This window comes from Pleurodeles waltl, unplaced genomic scaffold (assembly GCF_031143425.1).
Source record: "Pleurodeles waltl isolate 20211129_DDA unplaced genomic scaffold, aPleWal1.hap1.20221129 scaffold_72, whole genome shotgun sequence".
Taxonomy (NCBI): domain Eukaryota; kingdom Metazoa; phylum Chordata; class Amphibia; order Caudata; family Salamandridae; genus Pleurodeles; species Pleurodeles waltl.
Window position 1 is genome coordinate 927,444 of NW_027150393.1, and position 19,877 is coordinate 947,320.

Sequence of the window (19,877 nt, forward strand, 5' to 3'; positions counted from 1 at the left end):
GCGCCAACGCAGCCATTCTTGCACCATGGTACAAGGATGACTGCTTTGAGGGGGAAATTGTTTTTGTGCAGGAAGGGACACCTTCCTGGCCAAAAGAAAAATCTTCAATGGTGATTTGCTCTTACTTCTATGTGTGCTGCAGAATGCAGCACACATAGAAAGAGGTAAAACGAGGAGAAATGAAAACATTTCTCCTCAGTGCGCCACTCTAACGATACCCCTGGGATGGCGTTGGATTTTGGCGCTGACGCAGATTTACGACAACTCCTAAATCTGGAGCAGCATCAAAATGCTATGGTGTTGCTGTGGAACACTCACAGCAACACCCATTGCACGCCCCTTCCAGGGAAAGCGCTGAATGCTAAGGTGCCGTATTTACAAGGTGGTGTTAAGCCACAAAAAGTGGCTGAACGCCATCTTGTAAATACCGCGCAGTGCATAGTGCCACCGGGGCGTCACTAAAAGTGATGCTCCGTTGGCGATTGGGCCTTGTAAGTCTGGCACCTTATTTGCTCAAGGTGTGTGTTCTTGGTGAGGGCAGGAAAGCTATTTTCGCTCTCATACCTTCCTTCCTTGGCTGGCTTGAATGCGGTAGGCTCTGGCTTCAATGCAAAAGTCAAACAGTGAGCAACTGACTGACGTAAGCTGGCGCAACTCCTCTTGGTGAGTTGTGACAGATGCCCCAGGAGCGTAGTACCTCACGATGGTGAGGGATAGACACAGTCTCTTTTATCTCAGCTTGCCTGTCAGCTGAGTCAGGAAATGCAAATACTGGGAAGAAGCCCAGCGACTTGCTGTATTTGCTTGGCTCCGAACCAGGGACGTTTTGCATGTGAGGTGCGCATGATAACCACTACACTACACAAACAGACACACTTGCCGGCTTGCTTCATGTGGCTATGCATTGTACTGGAACCACCACACTATGGAAACAGACACACCTGCTTGCTTTATGTGGCTCTGCATTGGACTGGGATGCAAGGACTGAGGGACAATGTTCATGACGCTCAAAGCTGAGCCTTCCGGAACACGATCTCTTGCCTTGGAAGAAAGGAACTGGCATCACTTTCATTCCAAGAGGTGATTTCAGAACTGGACCCGAAATTACCATGGCGAAGCACTGTGTATTTAATGTTCCTATGAGCACTGCTGCTCCAGCACAGAAAAGCAGTTGCAAAGAAATCTCGCATACCTTCATGATGCTGAACCGTCTCAACGCAGGTATAAAACATGTATTGCATTGCAACATGACATCTTACAAGAGTGAAAAGCAGAAATCCTCCTGTTTAAAACACAGACTGAAACTATAAAGGTAAGGGTTTGTCTGGGATTTGAACCAAGGTCCTCTCACACCCGAAGCGAGAATCATACCCCTATACCAACTAGACTGCTGCTTCAGAGGCATTTGAAACATCTTCTGAAGCGTCTTTCAGAAAAGCAGGGCCATTCGGAGGCTCTCTCTCTAAGCGTGCCATAGCAATTGATGTTTTCTGTCAAGGATTTTTTGTTTGTCGCTAGCAAGGAAAGAGGTAGTCAAGATGCCCTGTGTCAGTGAGCTGAACTAGGGCACTGATGTGAAAAGCAGACCCTTTCTGGTAGTTGTAACCCTCTGCAAGTCCTGGACCCTTGCACGTTAGACTTCCAGACCAGAAGCACTGAAGGACCTGCTAGCTCTTGAGCCAGAAAAGCATGCCTCTTGGATTCAAGCACACTTGCTCGCTCAGCGCTCGATCAGGCGAGATTTATAGTAGTGGCTCATAGGCCTGAAAAACTCAGCTGGGAGACGCGGGGTGGCTGATTTCCCGGAATGGCCCTTGATGGGGAAATCACCTCCTTTCCCCCGCCTCATTTCAGAATTGTGTGCAAGTCGCAAGACAGTGTTCATGGGTTCATGGGTACTGCCTACTCCCAGCTGCCTCTCTGTCTTCTTCATGTAAATTGCAAGTCACGAGGAGGCACCATTGCCAATATGCTCCGCCCACCTAACCAAGAAACCCAGTTTGAGCTTGTCTGCCTGTGTTGTTGCAGGGGCAGTGTCTTCTTTGCCCAAAAGGTGGCAGGAGAGACTCACTTCAAACGATAGAATCAACTGCTTAAGTAGAAACCAGCATGGTAGTTACTGTCATAAAGTGCAGCTCTAACAGAAGGTGTGCCTGAGATGCCCCTTCCAGTAATACACATAATTTTGATTGAGGGCCCAGCCGATGGGTTGGTGGATTTCTCCTCACATGCCACAGCAGCTTCCAAAGATAGTGGTGTGAGGAGCTGGCTGTGCAAGCAGAGCAAGATTTAAGGTAAGAAAACACACCTGTTAGGAGTGGGATTTGAACCCACGCATCCATGAAGAGACCAGAAGGCTCAGCTTCACTGAAGATCAAGCTCTCTTGAGTCTGGCACCTTAGACCCCTCGGCCATCCTGACAGCCAAAACATTGTGCAGGTCTGACTCTTCAGTCTGCACTTGTTGATGCTGCCGCTTGCAATGTTCCTATCAAAGTCACAGCTTTAAAGGCCCCACAATATAACATGGCCAAGAAAAAAAAAAAAATACAGAACAAGAAACAAGGCACATGCACGACCACCGAGGGATGCAGATAACTTTTTATCGTCCTGCAATAGTAAAGCACATTTTACACAGGTCACAAGTTTTTAAAGGTCATTTCTGTCTAAGTGTGCATTGAGAGAGACTGAGGTTTTAGTGAGCAAACACAAAAGCTACTGCTGCCCAGTGTCGAACCGGGGACCTTTTGCGCGGGAGGCAAATGTGATAACCACTACACTACAGAAACAAGCTTGCTAGCTTGACTGAAGGAGCACAGTTCCCCTCATATGTTTGCCCGATTTCCTCTATACTTGATCAGCAGTTGCTCAGAATGCGAGGGGTAAGTGTGAAAATTGCAGCGGTGTCAGCCAGCATGCATACACTCAGACGTCCTGAAAAGTCACAGCTGCGGGCAGAGACAGACAAATATCTGATGCCTAAATGCCAGGAACGCAAGCCTGTGAATTCATCACACAGGGCGCACTGAGAGCAAGCAGGAAGGAAGCCAAGGCATTGTAATCCATTTTTCGCCTGAGGCAAAAAATATGTTTTGCGCAACAATGCTTCGAGTGGAATGAGAAATGTTGAGGGGCTGTGTATTTTGAGCAGGATTTGATTATTTTCCGCTAAAATGGGCTCGTCCGGGATTTGAACCCAGGACTTCTCGCACCAGAAGCGAAAATCATACCCCTAGACCAACAAGCCTGGGCACAGAAGCGCTACGGCTCCCACCCTGCTCCGAGTGTTGGTGGCAGAGAGTGGGAGACTACATTCCAAAGCAAGAAACGCCACATGGTGCTCTCTTCTGCAGTATGACTAGAGTCATTTGCATGGTCGTCATCGAACATGACATAAAAAGCCTCTATCCTTTAGACATTTTGTCCCAGATTTACAAGAAAATGACTGAGCGCGACGCTGTGCCAAATTTGCAAGCCCCACGCTCCGTCATTTTCAAAATGCAGGGAAGCGCCGTATTTAGTAGAATACAGCGCACCCCTGTGCTTCCCCCTGCGCCAGCTCTAAATTAGCTGCTGAGCGCCAACGCAGCCGTTCTTGCACCATGGTACAAGGATGACTGCGTTGAGGGGGAAATTGTTTTTGTGCAGGAAGGGACACCTTCCTGGCCAAAAGAAAAATCTTCAATGGTGATTTGCTCTTACTTCTATGTGTGCTGCAGAATGCAGCACACATAGAAAGAGAAAAAACGAGGAGAAATGAAAACATTTCTCCTCAGTGCGCCACTCTAACAATACCCCTGGGATGGCGTTGGATTTTGGCGCTGACGCAGATTTACGACAACTCCTAAATCTGGAGCAGCATCAAAATGCTATGGTGTTGCTGTGGCACACTCACAGCAACACCCATTGCACGCCCCTTCCAGGGAAAGCGCTGAATGCTAAGGTGCCGTATTTACAAGGTGGTGTTAAGCCACAAAAAGTGGCTGAACGCCATCTTGTAAATACCGCGCAGTGCATAGTGCCACCGGGGCGTCACTGAAAGTGATGCTCCGTTGGCAATTGGGCCTTGTAAGTCTGGCACCTTATTTGCTCAAGGTGTGTGTTCTTGGTGAGGGCAGGAAAGCTATTTTCACTCTCATACCTTCCTTCCTTGGCTGGCTTGAATGCGGTAGGCTCAGGCTTCAATGCAAAGGTCAAACAGTGAGCAACTGACTGACGTAAGCTGGCACAACTCCTCTTGGTGAGCTGTGACAGATGCCCCAGGAGCGTAGTACCTCACGATGGTGAGGGATAGACACAGTCTCTTTTATCTCAGCTTGCCTGTCAGCTGAGTCAGGAAATGCAAATACTGGGAAAAAGCCCAGCAACTTGCTGTATTTGCTTGGCTTCGAACCAGGGACCTTTTGCATGTGAGGTGCGCATGATAACCACTACACTACACAAACAGACACACTTGCCGGCTTGCTTCATGTGGCTATGCATTGTACTGGAACCACCACACTATGGAAACAGACACACCTGCTTGCTTTATGTGGCTCTGCATTGGACTGGGATGCAAGGACTGAGGGCCAATGTTCATGACGCTCAAAGCTGAGCCTTCCGGAACACGATCTCTAGCCTTTGAAGAAAGGAACTGGCATCACTTTCATTCCAAGAGGTGATTTCAGAACTGGACCCGAAATTACCATGGAGAAGCACTGTGCATTTAATGTTGCTATGAGCACTGCTGCTCCAGCACAGAAAAGCAGTTGCAAAGAAATCTCGCATACCTTCATGATGCTGAACCGTCTCAACGCAGGTATAAAGCATGTATTGCATTGCAACATGACATCTTACAAGAGTGAAAAGCAGAAATACTCCTGTTTAAAACACAGACTGAACGTATAAAGGTAAGGGTTTGTCTGGGATTTGAACCAAGGTCCTCTCACACCCGAAGCGAGAATCATACCCCTATACCAACTAGACTGCTGCTGCAGAGGCATTTGAAACATCTTCTGAAGCGTCTTTCAGAAAAGCAGGGCCATTCGGAGGCTCTCTCTCTAAGCGTGCCATAGCAATTGATGTTTTCTGTCAAGGATTTTTTGTTTGTCTCTAGCAAGGAAAGAGGTAGTCAAGATGCCCTGTGCCAGTGAGCTGAACTAGGGCACTGATGTGAAAAGCAGACCCTTTCTGGTAGTTGTAACCCTCTGCAAGTCCTGGACCCTTGCAACTTAGAATTTCAGACCAGAAGCACTGAAGGGCCTGCTAGCTCTTGAGCCAGAGAAGCATGCCTCTTGGATTCAAGCACACTTGCTCGCTCAGCGCTCAATCAGGCGAGATTTATAGTAGTGGCTCATAGGCCTGAAACACTCACCTGGGAGACGCAGGGTGGCTGATTTCCCGGAATGGCCCTTGATGGGGAAATCACCTCCTTTCACCCGCCTCATTTCAGAATTGTGTGCAAGTCGCAAGACAGTGTTCAGGGGTTCATGGGTACTGCCTACTCCCAGCTGCCTCTCTGTCTTCTTCATGTAAATTGCAAGTCACGAGGAGGCACCATTGCCAATATGCTCCACCCACCTAACCAAGAAACCCAGTTTGAGCTTGTCTGCCTGTGTTGTTGCAGGGGCAGTGTCTTATTTGCCCAAAAGGTGGCAGGAGAGACTCACTTCAAACGATAGAATCAACTGCTTAAGTAGAAACCAGCATGGTAGTTACTGTCATAAAGTGCAGCTCTAACAGAAGGTGTGCCTGAGATGCCCCTTCCAGTAATACACAGAATTTTGATTGAGGGCCCAGCCGATGGGTTGGTGGATTTCTCCTCACATGCCACAGCACCTTCCAAAGATAGTGGTGTGAGGAGCTGGCTGTGCAAGCAGAGCAAGATTTAAGGTAACAAAACACACCTGTTAGGAGTGGGATTTGAACCCACGCCTCCATGAAGAGACCAGAAGCTCAGCTTCACTGAAGATCAAGCTCTCTTGAGTCTGGCACCTGAGACCACTCGGCCATCCTGACAGCCAAAACATTGTGCAGGTCTGACTCTTCAGTCTGCACTTGTTGATGCTGCCGCTTGCAATGCTCCTATCAAAGTCACAGCTTTAAAGGCCCCACAATATAACATGGGCAAGAAAAAAAAAAAAAAAAGAACAAGAAACAAGGCACATGCACGACCACCGAGGGATGCAGATAACTTTTTATCGTCCTGCAATAGTAAAGCACATTTTACACAGGTCACAAGTTTTTAAAGGTCATTTCTGTCTAAGTGTGCATTGAGAGAGACTGAGGTTTTAGTGAGCAAACACAAAAGCTACTGCTGCCCAGTGTCGAATCGGGGACCTTTTGCATGTGAGGCAAATGTGATAACCACTACACTACAGAAACAAGCTTGCTGGCTTGACTGAAGGAGCACAGTTCCCCTCATATGTTTGCCCGATTTCCTCTATACTTGATCAGCAGTTGCTCAGAATGCGAGGGGTAAGTGTGAAAATTGCAGCGGTGTCAGCCAGCATGCATACACTCAGACGTCTTGAAAAGTCACAGCTGCGGGCAGAGACAGACAAATATCTGATGGCCTAATGCCGGGAACGCAAGCCTTTGAAATCATCACACAGGGCGCACTGAGAGCAAGCAGGAAGGAAGCCAAGGCATTGTAATCCATTTTTCGCCTGAGGCAAAAAATATGTTTTGCGCAACAATGCTTCGAGTGGAATGAGAAATGTTGAGGGGTTGTGTATTTTGAGCAGGATTTGATTGTTTTCCGCTAAAATGGGCTCGTCCGGGATTTGAACCCGGGTCCTCTCGCACCCGAAGCAAGAATCATACCCCTAGCCCAACGAGCCTGGGCACAGAAGTGCTACGGCTCCCACCCTGCTCCGAGGGTTGGTGGCAGAGAGTGGGAGACTACATCCCAAAGCAAGAAACGCCACATGGTGCTCTCTTCTGCAGTATGACTAGAGTCATTTGCATGGTCGTCATCGAACATGACATAAAAAGCCTCTATCCTTTAGACATTTTGTCCCAGATTTACAAGAAAATGACTAAGCGCGATGCTGTGCCAAATTTGCAAGCCCCACGCTCCGTCATTTTCAAAATGCAGGGAAGCGCCGTATTTAGTAGAATACAGCGCACCCCTGTGCTTCCCCCTGCGCCAGCTCTAAATTAGCTGCTGAGCGCCAACGCAGCCGTTCTTGCACCATGGTACAAGGATGACTGCGTTGAGGGGGAAATTGTTTTTGTGCAGGAAGGGACACCTTCCTGGCCAAAAGAAAAATCTTCAATGGTGATTTGCTCTTACTTCTATGTGTGCTGCAGAATGCAGCACACATAGAAAGAGAAAAAACGAGGAGAAATGAAAACATTTCTCCTCAGTGCGCCACTCTAACGATACCCCTGGGATGGCGTTGGATTTTGGCGCTGACGCAGATTTACGACAACTCCTAAATCTGTAGCAGCATCAAAATGCTATTGTGTTGCTGTGGCACACTCACAGCAACACCCATTGTTCGCCCCTTCCAGGGAAAGCGCTGCGTGCTAAGGTGCCGTATTTACAAGGAGGTGTTAAGCCACAAAAAGTGGCTGAACGCCATCTTGTAAATACCGCGCAGTGCATAGTGCCACCGGGGCGTCACTAAAAGTGATGCTCCGTTGGCAATTGGGCCTTGTAAGTCTGGCACCTTATTTGCTCAAGGTGTGTGTTCTTGGTGAGGGCAGGAAAGCTTTTTTCGCTCTCATACCTTCCTTCCTTGGCTGGCTTGAATGCGGTAGGCTCAGGCTTCAATGCAAAGGTCAAACAGTGAGCAACTGACTGACGTAAGCTGGCGCAACTCCTCTTGGTGAGCTGTGACAGATGCCCCAGGAGCGTAGTACCTCACGATGGTGAGGGATAGACACAGTCTCTTTTATCTCAGCTTGCCTGTCAGCTGAGTCAGGAAATGCAAATACTGGGAAAAAGCCCAGCGACTTGCTGTTTTTGCTTGGCTTCGAACCAGGGACCTTTCGCATGTGAGGTGCGCATGATAACCACTACACTACACAAACAGACACACTTGCCGGCTTGCTTCATGTGGCTATGCATTGTACTGGAACTACCACAATATGGAAACAGACACTCCTGCTTGCTTTATGTGGCTCTGCATTGGACTGGGATGCAAGGACTGAGGGCCAATGTTCATGACGCTCAAAGCTGAGCCTTCCGGAACACGATCTCTTGCCTTGGAAGAAAGGAACTGGCATCACTTTCATTCCAAGAGGTGATTTCAGAACTGGACCCGAAATTACCATGGAGAAGCACTGTGCATTTAATGTTCCTATGAGCACTGCTGCTCCAGCACAGAAAAGCAGTTGCAAAGAAATCTTGCATACCTTCATGATGCTGAACCGTCTCAACGCAGGTATAAAGCATGTATTGCATTGCAACATGACAACTTACAAGAGTGAAAAGCAGAAATACTCCTGTTTAAAACACAGACTGAACCTATAAAGGTAAGGGTTTGTCTGGGATTTGAACCAAGGTCCTCTCACACCCGAAGCGAGAATCATACCCCTATACCAACTAGACTGCTGCTGCAGAGGCATTTGAAACATCTTCTGAAGCGTCTTTCAGAAAAGCAGGGCCATTCGGAGGCTCTCTCTCTAAGCGTGCCATAGCAATTGATGTTTTCTGTCAAGGATTTTTTGGTTGTCTCTAGCAAGGAAAGGGGTAGTCAAGATGCCCTGTGCCAGTGAGCTGAACTACGACACTGATGTGAAAAGCAGACCCTTTCTGGTAGTTGTAACCCTCTGCAAGTCCTGGACCCTTGCACCTTAGACTTCCAGACCAGAAGCACTGAAGGGCCTGCTAGCTCTTGAGCCAGAGAAGCATGCCTCTTGGATTCAAGCACACTTACTCGCTCAGCGCTCGATCAGGCTCGATTTATAGTAGTGGCTCATAGGCCTGAAACACTCACCTGGGAGACGCGGGGTGGCTGATTTCCCGGAATGGCCCTTGATGGGGAAATCACCTCCTTTCCCCCGCCTCATTTCAGAATTGTGTGCAAGTCGCAAGACAGTGTTCAGGGGTTCATGGGTACTGCCTACTCCCAGCTGCCTCTCTGTCTTCTTCATGTAAATTGCAAGTCACGAGGAGGCACCATTGCCAATATGCTCCGCCCACCTAACCAAGAAACCCAGTTTGAGCTTGTCTGCCTGTGTTGTTGCAGGGTCAGTGTCTTCTTTGCCCAAAAGGTGGCAGGAGAGACTCACTTCAAATGATAGAATCAACTGCTTAAGTAGAAACCAGCATGGTAGTTACTGTCATAAAGTGCAGCTCTAACAGAAGGTGTGCCTGAGATGCCCCTTCCAGTAATACACAGAATTTTGATTGAGGGCCCAGCCGATGGGTTGGTGGATTTCTCCTCACATGCCACAGCAGCTTCCAAAGATAGTGGTGTGAGGAGCTGGCTGTGCAAGCAGAGCAAGATTTAAGGGAAGAAAACACACCTGTTAGGAGTGGGATTTGAACCAACGCCTCCATGAAGAGACCAGAAGGCTCAGCTTCACTGAAGATCAAGCTCTCTTGAGTCTGGCACCTTAGACCACTCGGCCATCCTGACAGCCAAAACATTGTGCAGGTCTGACTCTTCAGTCTGCACTTGTTGATGCTGCCGCTTGCAATGTTCCTATCAAAGTCACAGCTTTAAAGGCCCCACATTATAACATGGCCAAGAAAAAAAAAAAAAACAGAACAAGAAACAAGGCACATGCACGACCACCGAGGGATGCAGATAACTTTTTATCGTCCTGCAATAGTAAAGCACACTTTACACAGGTCACAAGTTTTTAAAGGTCATTTCTGTCTAAGTGTGCATTGAGAGAGACTGAGGTTTTAGTGAGCAAACACAAAAGCTACTGCTGCCCAGTGTCGAACCGGGGACCTTTTGTGTGTGAGGCAAATGTGATAACCACTACACTACAGAAACAAGCTTGCTGGCTTGACTGAAGGAGCACAGTTCCCCTCATATGTTTGCCCGATTTCCTCTATACTTGATCAGCAGTTGCTCAGAATGCGAGGGGTAAGTGTGAAAATTGCAGCGGTGTCAGCCAGCATGCATACACTCAGACGTCCTGAAAAGTCACAGCTGCGGGCAGAGACAGACAAATATCTGATGCCTAAATGCCAGGAACGCAAGCCTGTGAAATCTTCACACAGGGCGCACTGAGAGCAAGCAGGAAGGAAGCCAAGGCATTGTAATCCATTTTTCGCCTGAGGCAAAAAATATGTTTTGCGCAACAATGCTTCGAGTGGAATGAGAAATGTTGAGGGGTTGTGTATTTTGAGCAGGATTTGATTGTTTTCCGCTAAAATGGGCTCGTCTGGGATTTGAACCCGGGACCTCTCACACCCGAAGCGAGAATCATACCCCTAGACCAACGAGCCTGGGCACAGAAACGCTACGGCTCCCACCCTGCCCCGAGGGTTGGTGGCAGAGAGTGGCAGACTACATCCCAAAGCAAGAAACGCCACATGGTGCTCTCTTCTGCAGTATGACTAGAGTCATTTGCATGGTCGTCATCGAACATGACATAAAAAGCCTCTATCCTTTAGACACTTTGTCCCAGATTTACAAGAAAATGACTGAGCGCAATGCTGTGCCAAATTTGCAAGCCCCACGCTCCGTCATTTTCAAAATGCAGGGAAGCGCCGTATTTAGTAGAATACAGCGCACCACTGTGCTTCCCCCTGCGCCAGCTCTAAATTAGCTGCTGAGCGCCAACGCAGCCGTTCTTGCACCATGGTACAAGGATGACTGCGTTGAGGGTGAAATTGTTTTTGTGCAGGAAGGGACACCTTCCTGGCCAAAAGAAAAATCTTCAATGGTGATTTGCTCTTACCTCTATGTGTGCTGCAGAATGCAGCACACATAGAAAGAGAAAAAACGAGGATAAATGAAAACATTTCTCCTCAGTGCGCCACTCTAACGATACCCCTGGGATGGCGTTGGATTTTGGCGCTGACGCAGATTTACGACAACTCCTAAATCTGGAGCAGCATCAAAATGCTATGGTTTTGCTGTGGCACACTCACAGCAACACCCATTGCTCGCCCCTTCCAGGGAAAGCGCTGCGTGCTAAGGTGCCGTATTTACAAGGAGGTGTTAAGCCACAAAAAGTGGCTGAACGCCATCTTGTAAATACCGCGCAGTGCATAGTGCCACCGGGGCGTCACTAAAAGTGATGCTCCGTTGGCGATTGGGCCTTGTAAGTCTGGCACCTTATTTGCTCAAGGTGTGTGTTCTTGGTGAGGGCAGGAAAGCTTTTTTCGCTCTCCTACCTTCCTTTCTTGGCTGGCTTGAATGCGGTAGGCTCAGGCTTCAATGCAAAGGTCAAACAGTGAGCAACTGACTGACGTAAGCTGGCGCAACTCCTCTTGGTGAGCTGTGACAGATGCCCCAGGAGCGTAGTACCTCACGATGGTGAGGGATAGACACAGTCTCTTTTATCTCAGCTTGCCTGTCAGCTGAGTCAGGAAATGCAAATACTAGGAAAAAGCCCAGCGACTTGCTGTTTTTGCTTGGCTTCGAACCAGGGACCTTTCGCATTTGAGGTGCGCATGATAACCACTACACTACACAAACAGACACACTTGCCGGCTTGCTTCATGTGGCTATGCATTGTACTGGAACCACCACACTATGGAAACAGAAACACATGTTTGCTTTATGTGGCTCTGCATTGGACTGGGATGCAAGGACTGAGGGCCAATGTTCATGACGCTCAAAGCTGAGCCTTCCGGAACACGATCTCTTGCCTTGGAAGAAAGGAACTGGCATCACTTTCATTCCAAGAGGTGATTTCAGAACTGGACCCGAAATTACCATGGAGAAGCACTGTGCATTTAATGTTCCTATGAGCACTGCTGCTCCAGCACAGAAAAGCAGTTGCAAAGAAATCTCGCATACCTTCATGATGCTGAACCGTCTCAACGCAGGTATAAAGCATGTATTGCATTGCAACATGACAACTTACAAGAGTGAAAAGCAGAAATTCTCCTGTTTAAAACACAGACTGAACCTATAAAGGTAAGGGTTTGTCTGGTATTTGAACCAAGGTCCTCTCACACCCGAAGCGAGAATCATACCCCTATACCAACTAGACTGCTGCTGCAGAGGCATTTGAAACATCTTCTGAAGCGTCTTTCAGAAAAGCAGGGCCATTCGGAGGCTCTCTCTCTAAGCGTGCCATAGCAATTGATGTTTTCTATCAAGGATTTTTTGTTTGTCTCTAGCAAGGAAAGGGGTAGTTAAGATGCCCTGTGCCAGTGAGCTGAACTAGGGCACTGATATGAAAAGCAGACCCTTTCTGGTAGTTGTAACCCTCTGCAAGTCCTGGACCCTTGCACCTTAGACTTCCAGACCAGAAGCACTGAAGGGCCTGCTAGCTCTTGAGCCAGAGAAGCATGCCTCTTGGATTCAAGCACACTTACTCGCTCAGCGCTCGATCAGGCGAGATTTATAGTAGTGGCTCATAGGCCTGAAACACTCACCTGGGAGACGCGGCGTGGCTGATTTCCCGGAATGGCCCTTGATGGGGAAATTACCTCCTTTCCCCCGCCTCATTTCAGAATTGTGTGCAAGTCGCAAGACAGTGTTCAGGGGTTCATGGGTACTGCCTACTCCCAGCTGCCTCTCTGTCTTCTTCATGTAAATTGCAAGTCACGAGGAGGCACCATTGCCAATATGCTCCGCCCACCTAACCAAGAAACCCAGTTTGAGCTTGTCTGCCTGTCTTGTTGCAGGGGCAGTGTCTTCTTTGCCCAAAAGGTGGCAGGAGAGACTCACTTCAAACGATAGAATCAACTGCTTAAGTAGAAACCAGCATGGTAGTTACTGTCATAAAGTGCAGCTCTAACAGAAGGTGTGCCTGAGATGCCCCTTCCAGTAATACACAGAATTTTGATTGAGGGCCCAGCCGATGGGTTGGTGGATTTCTCCTCACATGCCACAGCAGCTTCCAAAGATAGTGGTGTGAGGAGCTGGCTGTGCAAGCAGAGCAAGATTTAAGGGAAGAAAACACACCTGTTAGGAGTGGGATTTGAAACCACGCCTCCATGAAGAGACCAGAAGGCTCAGCTTCACTGAAGATCAAGCTCTCTTGAGTCTGGCACCTTAGATCACTCGGCCATCCTGACAGCCAAAACATTGTGCAGGTCTGACTCTTCAGTCTGCACTTGTTGATGCTGCCGCTTGCAATGTTCCTATCAAAGTCACAGCTTTAAAGGCCCCACAATATAACATGGCCAAGAAAAAAAAAAAAAAGAACAAGAAACAAGGCACATGCACGACCACCGAGGGATGTAGATAACTTTTTATCGTCCTGCAATAGTAAAGCACATTTTACACAGGACACAAGTTTTTAAAGGTCATTTCTGTCTAAGTGTGCATTGAGAGAGACTGAGGTTTTAGTGAACAAACACAAAAGCTACTGCTGCCCAGTGTCGAACCGGGGACCTTTTGCGTGTGAGGCAAATGTGATAACCACTACACTACAGAAACAAGCTTGCTGGCTTGACTGAAGGAGCACAGTTCCCCTCATATGTTTGCCAGATTTCCTCTATACTTGATCAGCAGTTGCTCAGAATGCGAGGGGTAAGTGTGAAAATTGCAGCGGTGTCAGCCAGCATGCATACACTCAGACATCCTGAAAAGTCACAGCTGCGGGCAGAGACAGACAAATATCTGATGCCTAAATGCCAGGAACGCAACCCTGTGAAATCATCACACAGGGCGCACTGAGAGCAAGCAGGAAGGAAGCCAAGGCATTGTAATCCATTTTTCGCCTGAGGCAAAAAATATGTTTTGCGCAACAATGCTTCGAGTGGAATGAGAAATGCTGAGGGGTTGTGTATTTTGAGCAGGATTTGATTGTTTTCCGCTAAAACGGGCTCGTCTGGGATTTGAACCCGGGACCTCTTGCACCCGAAGTGAGAATCATACCCCTAAACCAACAAGCCTGGGCACATAAACGCTACGGCTCCCACCCTGCCCCGAGGGTTGGTGGCAGAGAGTGGGAGACTACATCCCAAAGCAAGAAACGCCACATGGTGCTCTCTTCTGCAGTATGGCTAGAGTCATTTTCATGGTCGTCATCGAACATGACATAAAAAGCCTCTATCCTTTAGACATTTTGTCCCAGATTTACAAGAAAATGACTGAGCGCGATGCTGTGCCAAATTTGCAAGCCCCACGCTCCGTCATTTTCAAAATGCAGGGAAGCGCTATATTTAGTAGAATACAGCGCACCCCTGTGCTTCCCCCTGCGCCAGCTCTAAATTAACTGCTGAGCGCCAACGCAGCCGTTCTTGCACCATGGTACAAGGATGATGCGTTGAGGGGGAAATTGTTTTTGTGCAGGAAGGGACACCTTCCTGGCCAAAAGAAAAATCTTCAATGGTGATTTGCTCTTACCTCAATGTGTGCTGCAGAATGCAGCACACATAGAAAGAGAAAAAACGAGGAGAAATGAAAACATTTCTCCTCAGTGCGCCACTCTAACGATACCCCTGGGATGGCGTTGGATTTTGGCGCTGACGCAGATTTACGACAACTCCTAAATCTGAAGCAGCATCAAAATGCTATGGTGTTGCTGTGGCACACTCACAGCAACACCCATTGCTCGCCCCTTCCAGGGAAAGCGCTGCGTGCTAAGGTGCCGTATTTACAAGGCGGTGTTAAGCCACAAAAAGTGGCTGAACGCCATCTTGTAAATACCGCGCAGTGCATAGTGCCACCGGGGCGTCACTAAAAGTGATGCTCCGTTGGCGATTGGGCCTTGTAAGTCTGGCACCTTATTTGCTCAAGGTGTGTGTTCTTGGTGAGGGCAGGAAAGCTTTTTTCGCTCTCATACCTTCCTTCCTTGGCTGGCTTGAATGCGGTAGGCTCAGGCTTCAATGCAAAGGTCAAACAGTGAGCAACTGACTGACGTAAGCTGGCGCAACTCCTCTTGGTGAGCTGTGACAGATGCCCCAGGAGCGTAGTACCTCACAATGGTGAGGGATAGACACAGTCTCTTTTATCTCAGCTTGCCTGTCAGCTGAGTCAGGAAATGCAAATACTGGGAAAAAGCCCAGCGACTTGCTGTTTTTGCTCGGCTTCAAACCAGGGACCTTTCGCATGTGAGGTGCGCATGATAACCACTACACTACACAAACAGACACACTTGCCGGCTTGCTTCATGTGGCTATGCATTGTACTGGAACCACCACACTATGGAAACAGACACACCTGCTTGCTTTATGTGGCTCTGCATTGGACTGGGATGCAAGGACTGAGGGCCAATGTTCATGACGCTCAAAGCTGAGCCTTCCGGAACACGATCTCTTGCCTTGGAAGAAAGGAACTGGCATCACTTTCATTCCAAGAGGTGATTTCAGAACTGGACCCGAAATTACCATGGAGAAGCACTGTGCATTTAATGTTCCTATGAGCACTGCTGCTCCAGCACAGAAAAGCAGTTGCAAAGAAATCTCGCATACCTTCATGATGCTGAACCATCTCAACGCAGGTATAAAGCATGTATTGCATTGCAACATGACAACTTACAAGAGTGAAAAGCAGAAATACTCCTGTTTAAAACACAGACTGAACCTATAAAGGTAAGGGTTTGTCTGGGATTTGAACCAAGGTCCTCTCACACCCGAAGCGAGAATCATACCCCTATACCAACTAGACTGCTGCTGCAGAGGCATTTGAAACATCTTCTGAAGCGTCTTTCAGAAAAGCAGGGCCATTCGGAGGCTCTCTCTCTAAGCGTGCCATAGCAATTGATGTTTTCTGTCAAGGATTTTTTGTTTGTCTCTAGCAAGGAAAGAGGTAGTCAAGATGCCCTGTGCCAGTGAGCTGAACTAGGGCACTGATGTGAAAAGCAGACCCTTTCTGGTAGTTGTAACCCTCTGCAAGTCCTGGACCCTTGCACCTTAGACTTCCAGACCAGAAGCACTGAAAGGCCTGCTAGCTCTTGAGCCAGAGAAGCATGCCTCTTGGATTCAAGCACACTTGCTCACTCAGCGCTCAATGAGGTTCGATCAGGCTCGATTTATAGTAGTGGCTCATAGGCCTGAAACACTCACCTGGGAGACGTGGGGTGGCTGATTTCCCGGAATGGCCCTTGATGGGGAAATCACCTCCTTTCCCCCGCCTCATTTCAGAATTGTGTGCAAGTCGCAAGACAGTGTTCAGGGGTTCATGGGTACTGCCTACTCCCAGCTGCCTCTCTGTCTTCTTCATGTAAATTGCAAGTCACGAGGAGGCACCATTGCCAATATGCTCCGCCCACCTAACCAAGAAACCCAGTTTGAGCTTGTCTGCCTGTGTTGTTGCAGGGGCAGTGTCTTCTTTGCCCAAAAGGTGGCAGGAGAGACTCACTTCAAACGATAGAATCAACTGCTTAAGTAGAAACCAGCACGGTAGTTACTGTCATAAAGTGCAGCTCTAACAGAAGGTGTGCCTGAGATGCCCCTTCCAGTAATACACAGAATTTTGATTGAGGGCCCAGCCGATGGGTTGGTGGATTTCTCCTCACATGCCACAGCAGCTTCCAAAGAAAGTGGTGTGAGGAGCTGGCTGTGCAAGCAGAGCAAGATTTAAGGGAAGAAAACACACCTGTTAGGAGTGGGATTTGAGCCCACGCCTCCATGAAGAGACCAGAAGGCTCAGCTTCACTGAAGATCAAGCTCTCTTGAGTCTGGCACCTTAGACCACTCGGCCATCCTGACAGCCAAAACATTGTGCAGGTCTGACTCTTCAGTCTGCACTTGTTGATGCTGCCGCTTGCAATGTTCCTATCAAAGTCACAGCTTTAAAGGCCCCACAATATAACATGGCCAAGAAAAAAAAAAAAAACAGAACAAGAAACAAGGCACATGCACGACCACCGAGGGATGCAGATAACTTTTTATCGTCCTGCAATAGTAAAGCACATTTTACACAGGTCACAAGTTTTTAAAGGTCATTTCTGTCTAAGTGTGCATTGAGAGAGACTGAGGTTTTAGTGAGCAAACACAAAAGCTACTGCTGCCCAGTGCCGAACCGGGGACCTTTTGCGTGTGAGGCAAATGTGATAACCACTACACTACAGAAACAAGCTTGCTGGCTTGACTGAAGGAGCACAGTTCCCCTCATATGTTTGCCCGATTTCCTCTATTCTTGATCAGCAGTTGCTTAGAATGCGAGGGGTAAGTGTGAAAATTGCCGCGGTGTCAGCCAGCATGCATACACTCAGACATCCTGAAAAGTCACAGCTGCGGGCAGAGACAGACAAATATCTGATGCCTAAATGCCAGGAACGCAAGCCTGTGAAATCATCACACAGGGCGCACTGAGAGCAGGCAGGAAGGAAGCCAAGGCATTGTAATCCATTTTTCGCCTGAGGCAAAAAATATGTTTTGCGCAACAATGCTTCGAGTGGAATGAGAAATGTTGAGGGGTTGTGTATTTTGAGCAGGATTTGATTGTTTTCTGCTAAAATTGGCTCGTCTGGGATTTGAACCCAGGACCTCTCGCACCCGAAGCGAGAATCATACCCCTAGACCAACGAGCCTGGGCACAGAAACGCTACGGCTCCCACCCTGCCCCGAGGGTTGGTGGCAGAGAGTGGGAGACTACATCCCAAAGCAAGAAACGCCACATGGTGCTCTCTTCTGCAGTATGACTAGAGTCATTTGCATGGTCGTCATCGAACATGACATAAAAAGCCTCTATCCTTTAGACATTTTGTCCCAGATTTACAAGAAAATGACTGAGCGCGATGCTGTGCCAAATTTGCAAGCCCCACGCTCCGTCATTTTCAAAATGCAGGGAAGCGCTGTATTTAGTAGAATACAGCGCACCCCTGTGCTTCCAACTGCGCCAGCTCTAAATTAGCTGCTGAGCGCCAACGCAGCCGTTCTTGCACCATGGTACAAGGATGACTGCGTTGAGGGGGAAATTGTTTTTGTGCAGGAAGGGACACCTTCCTGGCCAAAAGAAAAATCTTCAATGGTGATTTGCTCTTACCTCTATGTGTGCTGCAGAATGCAGCACACATAGAAAGAGAAAAAACGAGGAGAAATGAAAACATTTCTCCTCAGTGCGCCACTCTAACGATACCCCTGGGATGGCGTTGGATTTTGGCGCTGACGCAGATTTACGACAACTCCTAAATCTGGAGCAGCATCAAAATGCTATGGTGTTGCTGTGGCACACTCACAGCAACACCCATTGCTCGCCCCTTCCAGGGAAAGCGCTGCGTGCTAAGGTGCCGTATTTACAAGGAGGTGTTAAGCCACAAAAAGTGGCTGAACGCCATCTTGTAAATACCGCGCAGTGCATAGTGCCACCGGGGCGTCACTAAAAGTGATGCTCCGTTGGCGATTGGGCCTTGTAAGTCTGGCACCTTATTTGCTCAAGGTGTGTGTTCTTGGTGAGGGCAGGAAAGCTTTTTTCGCTCTCATACCTTCCTTCCTTGGCTGGCTTGAATGCGGTAGGCTCAGGCTTCAATGCAAAGGTCAAACAGTGAGCAACTGACTGACGTAAGCTGGCGCAACTCCTCTTGGTGAGCTGTGACAGATGGCCCAGGAGCGTAGTACCTCACGATGGTGAGGGATAGACACAGTCTCTTTTATCTCAGCTTGCCTGTCAGCTGAGACAGGAAATGCAAATACTGGGAAAAAGCCCAGCGACTTGCTGTTTTTGCTTGGCTTCGAACCAGGGACCTTTCGCATGTGAGGCGCGCATGATAACCACTACACTACACAAACAGACACACTTGCCGGCTTGCTTCATGTGGCTATGCATTGTACTGGAACCACCACACTATGGAAACAGACACACCTGCTTGCTTTATGTGGCTCTGCATTGGACTGGGATGCAAGGACTGAGGGCCAATGTTCATGACGCTCAAAGCTGAGCCTTCCGGAACAGAATCTCTTGCCTTGGAAGAAAGGAACTGGCATCACTTTCATTCCAAGAGGTGATTTCAGAACTGGACCCGAAATTACCATGGAGAAGCACAGTGCATTTATTGTTCCTATGAGCACTGCTGCTCCAGCACAGAAAAGCAGTTGCAAAGAAATCTCGCATACCTTCATGATGCTGAACCGTCTCAACGCAGGTATAAAGCATGTATTGCATTGCAACATGACAACTTACAAGAGTGAAAAGCAGAAATACTCCTGTTTAAAACACAGGCTGAACCTATAAAGGTAAGGGTTTGTCTGGGATTTGAACCAAGGTCCTCTCACACCCGAAGCGAGAATCATACCCCTATACCAACTAGACTGCTGCTGCACAGGCATTTGAAACATCTTCTGAAGCGTCTTTCAGAAAAGCAGGGCCATTCGGAGGCTCTCTCTCTAAGCGTGCCATAGCAATTGATGTTTTCTGTCAAGGATTTTTTGTTTGTCTCTAGCAAGGAAAGAGGTAGTCAAGATGCCCTGTGCCAGTGAGCTGAACTAGGGCACTGATGTGAAAAGCAGACCCTTTCTGGTAGTTGTAACCCTCTGCAAGTCCTGGGCCCTTGCACCTTAGACTTCCAGACCAGAAGCACTGAAGGACCTGCTAGCTCTTGAGCCAGAGAAGCATGCCTCTTGGATTCAAGCACACTTGCTCGCTCAGCGCTCGATCAGGCGAGATTTATAGTAGTGGCTCATAGGCCTGAAACACTCACCTGGGAGACGCGGGGTGGCTGATTTCCCGGAATGGCCCTTGATGGGGAAATCACCTCCTTTCCCCCGCCTCATTTCAGAATTGTGTGCAAGTCGCAAGACAGTGTTCAGGGGTTCATGGGTACTGCCTACTCCCAGCTGCCTCTCTGTCTTCTTCATGTAAATTGCAAGTCACGAGGAGGCACCATTGCCAATATGCTCCGCCCACCTAACCAAGAAAC

The 19,877-nt window shown here is 48.4% G+C and overlaps 4 non-coding genes across 4 annotated transcripts; all 4 read right to left on the reverse strand.

Moving 5' to 3' along the window:
* Positions 1-3,174: 3,174 nt before the first annotated feature.
* Positions 3,175-3,246, reverse strand: TRNAQ-CUG (transfer RNA glutamine (anticodon CUG)). The gene has a single exon. It is a non-coding gene; the product is annotated as a tRNA-Gln (tRNA).
* Positions 3,247-6,748: 3,502 nt separating this feature from the next.
* On the reverse strand, positions 6,749-6,820 carry TRNAP-CGG (transfer RNA proline (anticodon CGG)). Its single transcript has one exon. It is a non-coding gene; the product is annotated as a tRNA-Pro (tRNA).
* Positions 6,821-10,323: 3,503 nt separating this feature from the next.
* TRNAP-CGG (transfer RNA proline (anticodon CGG)) lies at positions 10,324-10,395 on the reverse strand. The gene has a single exon. It is a non-coding gene; the product is annotated as a tRNA-Pro (tRNA).
* Positions 10,396-17,480: 7,085 nt separating this feature from the next.
* On the reverse strand, positions 17,481-17,552 carry TRNAP-CGG (transfer RNA proline (anticodon CGG)). The gene has a single exon. It is a non-coding gene; the product is annotated as a tRNA-Pro (tRNA).
* Positions 17,553-19,877: the final 2,325 nt, after the last annotated feature.